This window comes from Tupaia chinensis, unplaced genomic scaffold, assembly GCF_000334495.1.
Source record: "Tupaia chinensis unplaced genomic scaffold, TupChi_1.0 Scaffold000622_1, whole genome shotgun sequence".
NCBI classification, from domain to species: domain Eukaryota; kingdom Metazoa; phylum Chordata; class Mammalia; order Scandentia; family Tupaiidae; genus Tupaia; species Tupaia belangeri.
Genome location: NW_006160142.1, coordinates 5,477,558 through 5,483,823, shown reverse-complemented (window position 1 = coordinate 5,483,823; position 6,266 = coordinate 5,477,558).

The window sequence follows — 6,266 nt, the reverse complement described above, 5'->3', positions numbered from 1 at the left end:
CCCCCCCTCTCAGTCGGTTCTGTCACAGGCTTGCCTGGTCCAGCCTCGGCCTTCTTGCCATCACCACCTCTTCCCACGTAGGGCTCCCCTTGCCCATGGCCAAGACGGCTCCTTTTGCCCAGTCTCCTTCCCCACTCAGGGGCCGAGTCGTCCCCATTCTGTCCTCAAACTGGGGGCTCCGCAGCCACTCCATCAGACCAACTAGGTTTTCCCTTCCCCATCTCATCAGCTGCTGCCGGCTTCAAGAGGGAGTTCTACTAGGTAGAAAAAGAAAGGACTTTGAAATCAGATGAATCTGGCTTGAACCTTTTATATAAAAAAAAGTTTTATTTATTTATTATTATTATTGTTTAATGAGAGAGAGAGAGCAAGCTGCCAAGGTCAGCCATGTGGGAACCCAGAGCCTGAACCCCCTCTCCACCTGCTGGGCCCAATCTGCTTGAATCTTAATGACCTTGGGCAAGGGATCTAACCTTCCAGAAGTTTACCTGATTGATAGAGGAACAATCAGGATACAGAACTTTGCTCGCTGTGAGAATCAGCTGTGAGAATCAGGCTCTGAAAAGGACTGCTTTGGAGGAATTTACTTATGGAGGGAAAAAGTTGGAGGAATCCACGTCATGAGTTGACATGTAAAAAAGCTTATATAAAATATTTTAATGTTTACTGAAAAATTAAAACAGCACACAGATTATCTTCACACATCTTAATGAGAGGAATCACTGCCACTGTAATAAAATTTCACTTCTGGTTTCTAGCTTAGTGGTTACCTCAGGGATCCCTCTTCCTCGGTTGTAACAAGATGTGAACTTATTCTTTGTTTGCTAATATACATGCTTAAGACTGGTGTTCCAACTTAAAACCTTTCTGATTTTATGAGTTTATTCAACTTATCTTCCAGGACCTATCTATGGTCCTAAAGATAAAGAGTAGGTTCTATGCTTGCATTGAAAATAACTTCAGTAGTAGTATTTAATATTTAGCAAATAGAGATTACTCCCTTTCCCAAATCACTGTTTTGTACTTCGCCGTCATGGCTTTGGTGTAAATCAGCCTCCTCTCTTAACGTCCCAGGACTTAGTACTAAGACAGACCTTGGTATATTTTCCTTCCAGTTCCTTAATTGCACCTGAAGTTTCTCTGTGTTACATCTTTTCTGCTAGTCTGACTTCTGCTTTTCCTCCTCTTTCCCAGTCCCTGATTCCTTCTTTTTTTTTTTAATGGGCACCTCTAGGAATTTTTTTTTTTTAATTTGCTCTATGGCATGTGTGATCTCTGGAAAGAGGGAGAGAGAGGAGGAAAGTGAGAAAGCATCCTCCTAGAGGGGGGGATGTCCATTCAACACTTCCTTCCCTATTCTCTACTCTGGATTTTTGGGCAGGTGTGCACGTGTGTGCAAACATACACACAACACACAAACATACACATGGTAGGTTTTTCAAGTCACTGAATTTGGCTAGGACTTGAACCATACAGTCAGCTATTTGAGATCCAACCACCTTAACTACCACACCACTGACTGGCCCCTAGAATTAGCTACAATCACTTTCTACTGGAGTTATAAAGACCAACTTGACAAAAATGTACACAGATCTGTGTATGTCTGTATGTAGATATAGATGTTTATAGAGATAGATGGATATGTAGATAGAAATATTAGAATTTGGGGTTCCAGAAACTTTTAGTTGGGAAGGGATTATAATACTTCATAGGATTATTGTAAGAATGAACTAATACTCAGTAACATAGACGTATAAGTGCCCTGCATGTAATAACCACCCAATAAATTATAGCTATTGTAATTATCTTCTATCCTAGAGATCCCTCCCTTGATTTCTTTGCTATTTTGTTTACCATAGTAGTAAAGAGTATGGGCTTTTTTTTTTTTTTTGAGAGGTTTTTGCTATAGGGCACGTGTACTAGCCAGGAAGACAGAGAGAGACAGAGAGACAGAAAGTGAGAAATCACCCCCCAGGGGGGATGGCCACGCCGCAGTCCCTTCTCCTCCATTCTCCTCTTGGGATCTTGGGCACGCATGCCCACTTGCCCGGCGTGAGTTTAAGCCACCGGGTTCAGGACTTGAACTGCAGTCGACTACATGGGAGTCCAGCGACATAGCCATTACGCTAAATGCTGGTCCCAAGAGTATGGGCTTTGAAGAGGAACTGTTTAGGTTGAAATCAATGCTCTACTATGTTAAGTGATTGCTCTCTGGCTCAGTTTCCTCATCTGAAAAATGGAGATGTTATAGGGCCACTCTGTGGGATGGTGGTTAGGGTGGTTAGATCCCACATGGCCTACTGCAAGGGTTCAGTACCAGACTGGCAGCTTGAAAAATAGGCGCACAAGCATGTGTGCGCATGTGCCCAAAATCCTGAGCGGAGAAATGGAGAAGGGATTGCGGTGTGGCCATGCCCCAGGAGGTAGTGCTTTCTCACTTTCCCTCTTTCTTTGTCTCTCTCTGGCAAATGTACCCTGTTGCAAATTTTAAAAAGTGGAGATTTTATACTGATTATTTAAAATTATAAAAATCAATGTGAGGATTCAGTAAGTTAATTAGGCGAAGCACTGGGGTCAGCAGGTTGCTAGTTAGATGGTTAGGTGCTGGACTCCCACAGGGGTGACAGTGGTGTGAGTCCCAGACAGGTGGCTTGCTTTCTTACTCCTCTTGCCTCTCTCTCTGGTGAGTGCACGTGCCCTATAGCAAATCCTTAAAAATAAATTAATTAATTAAATAATTTTTTAAAACATAAAGTGAAGCACTGAGACATCATAAGCACTTGTTGAGTTAATAAACTGATTATGGCATTGTAATTATATTATTATATTATTATTTATTAGAAATAATAAGAGCAATCCATTATTGTTATTTTAGAAAGATTTGTGCTATAGGGCACATGTACCCACTGGGGAGAAAGAGACAGACAGAAAGCAAGAAATCACCCCCCAGTCGTGATTTCTCCTCTCTTCTTTGGATTTTGGGCATGCACACCACATGTGCCTGTGCCAGGTATGAGTTTCAAGCTCCTGGGTCCAAGACTCAGACTGCGATTGACTACTTGGGAGTCCAGTGACATAACCATTATGCCATCTGCTGGTCTCTTCATTATTATTTTTTTACTCCTAGTCATCAAGAAACAAAAGTTGGGGTTTTATATTTTTCTTTCTTATAGAAGTTTCTCTCTTTTTAAATTTTTATTTAATTTTATTTATTTATTTTTTATTTTGCTATGTGCTCACCATAGAGACCAAAAAAGACAGAGAGACAGAACGCAAGAAATCACTCCTCATGGGGGATGGCCACGCCACAATCCTTTCTCTGTTCTCCTGGGGTCTTGGACATGCACACACATATACTCAGAGTGGTTTTTTTTTTTTTTTTTTTTTTAAAAGGGTATTTTTGCTATAGGGCATGTGTGCTAGCCAGAGAGACAGAGAGAGACAGGAAATGAGAAATCACCCCTGCAGAGGGATGGCCACATTGCAATCCCTTCTCCTCCATTCTCCTCTTAGGATTTTGGGCATGCACACACACGTATGCTTGGCATGAGTTTTAAGCCACCAGATCTGGGACTTGAATATGGTCAACTATGTGGGAGTCCATAACAAAACCATTATGCTATCTATTGGTCCCACACCCAGTGTGTTTTAAATCACCAGATCTGGGACTCGAACCGTGGTTGGCCATGTGGGAGTGCAGTGACATAACTGCTACACCATCTGCTGGCCCCAGGACTTTTTCAAAGGAAAGTTTGTCTTCCTTTCCAGCAGAGAAATTGACCATATTGTCTTGATCTACACAATTTGGCCCTTAAGAATGTAGAAAAGGTTATTTTTTTCCTTAATGAAGGGTCCCAGGTAGTTAGTTATGTGGCTTTCCCAGGACTATTGTTTGTCTGGTACTCACTCACTGGTATGGCTGTGACTGTCATTAAATGTTGAGAGACTGCTGTATTGGATAGTCCATAGCTTCTGCTTGGGCCCTTAGGAATCCCTCACTGACCTGGCCCATTCCTCTGTACCCCTTGATTCAGCAACCAAAGAGTTAATAGTTGGAGCCTGCTGGGGTCCAGCTTGAGCTAGTGGTTAAATATTCTGAACATCAGCCCTGGACTCCCCCACTGCCACTGGTTATTTTTAAAATGTTGGATTTAAAACACATAGTTTTTGGTTTTCAAGAGCATGGTGCCAGTGTCTCCAAAGAATAACTTAGTCTGTACCACTAGAAGTATCCTTGGGAACGTGTTGGGCACTAGGCCACACAGGGTGTTAGGATTTGGAGCAAAGTAGATTTGTGTGAATGCACTTCAAATCTTACTGCAAGATTAAAAAAAAAAAATGGAGAGAGGTTAAAAGGAAAGAAGGAGCAAGAATTATGCTTTTAACGTGGAGGCTGTCTCTTATGCACTCACAACACCTAGCATAATGCTGGCTTGTATGGGCTAGTTAATGCAAACCAAGTGAATGACTGCAGGAATGGGTACAGGCCTCCTGCTTCATCATGAGGACATTCCTGTTGGAATCCTGGTAACTCACATTTATATACTACTATAGAGTTCACAACGTGGTGCTTTGTAGCTTATACATTTCTAAGCTAATTCCTGAACTTTTGGTTACTTTGATTTTTCCCTCTCAAATATTGTCCTGAGCAAGTTATTTCCAAAGGAAGATATGCAGTAGGTTAAGAAATCTCAAGCAGTGGGAACCAGCAGTTGGCGTAATGGCTATGTCGCTGGACTCCCTCGTAGTCGACCCCGGTTCGCGTCCCGGACCTGGTGGCTTAAAACTCACGCTGGGCGCGTGTGTGTGTGCCCAAGATCCCGAGAGGAGAACAGAGGAGAAGGGATTGCAGCGTGACCATCCCCCCTAGGGGGTGATTTCTCACTTTCTGTCTCTATGTTTCTCTCTGTCTGTCTGGCGAGCGCACGCGCCCTATAGCAGGAAAAAAAAACCTCTCCAAAAAAAAAAATCTCAAGCAGGGAAAAGAAAATATAAATACTGAGAATAAAGCGTTCTTCATAGAGAAAGAAATAAGATTTGATAGTGATTTATTGGAGTTATGTGAAGGACTACATAATGCATTTACATTACCCTCCGGTGGTATTTTGGATGGTCTCACTGTCAGCGGTCCTCCTGGCTCAGCCTCCTATCTGAAACCACAGGCATACATCATCACACCCAGGTCGTTTAGACAGGGTCTCTCTAGGTTGCTCCTGCTGGCCATAATCTTACACTCCTCCTGACTCAGTGTCCCCCTGCCCCCTGAGTAGATGGGAGTCTATCATGTGCCACCATGCCTAGCTTTTGGGATGGGGCGGGAGATCCAAACTGGGCCTCCTATAGCGCTTCAACCTGCCTCACAGCGGCATCTAGCACAGCTACCATGGCTGGGCCCCTCCCTTTATATTCCAAGCACAAGCTGTTTCTTGCTTCAGTCTCTGCTGCAGAGACTATTCTTCTCACACCCCACCCCCACTTTTCACTCAACTAGCCCCTATTCACCAAAGCTCCCTTCATCCTTTCCTGACCTCTCCCCAGGCTGTATTAGGTTTTCTCTTCTGTGCTCCCATAGAACCCTGAATCACTTAGGCTGTACTTACAGGTGGATTTCTGCTAACTACATCATGATCTCTTTAGTTGAGAGGTTATGTCCTTGTGTATCTCTTGTGCCTGTCACACAAGTTTTCTTTTTTTTTTTTTAAATTATTTATTTTATTTATTCATTCATTTATTTTTTAGTTTGATCAGAGAGAGACAGAGGATGAGAGTGAGAAAGAGAGGAAGTGAGAAAGCAGGCAGATTCAGGACTCGAACTCTGGTCGGCAATGTGGGAGTGTCTAGCGCCTTAACCACCACGCCACCTGCTGGTCCCCGACACAGAAGTTTTCTAAAAGTAAAATCTGTATACCTCTAAATCAGAATCTCAAGGGGTGTGGCCCTGCAATCTGTGGTGCAGGTGACACATACACTCATTTGAAAACAGTGTGTCACACAACTAAAAAAGTAGCTGGATGAATGCATTTTGAGGTGTTTGTGTCTTTTCTGTGCTGCATTTTGTGAGGAGAAATACTTTCCGTGTACCGGGTCAGAGCTGAGAAATTCTAGCGTTTTCGTAAAAACCAATGAGGGATTAACTCCTTTCTGTTTCTACATTAATCCCTTTCTGCTTCTGGGTGTGCTTCGTCGAGTACAGTCTTACCTGCCTTGGGCCTCTTTTGTCACATATCGCTCATCTGTGAGTTAAGGCTGCGACTCCCTTCCTGCTG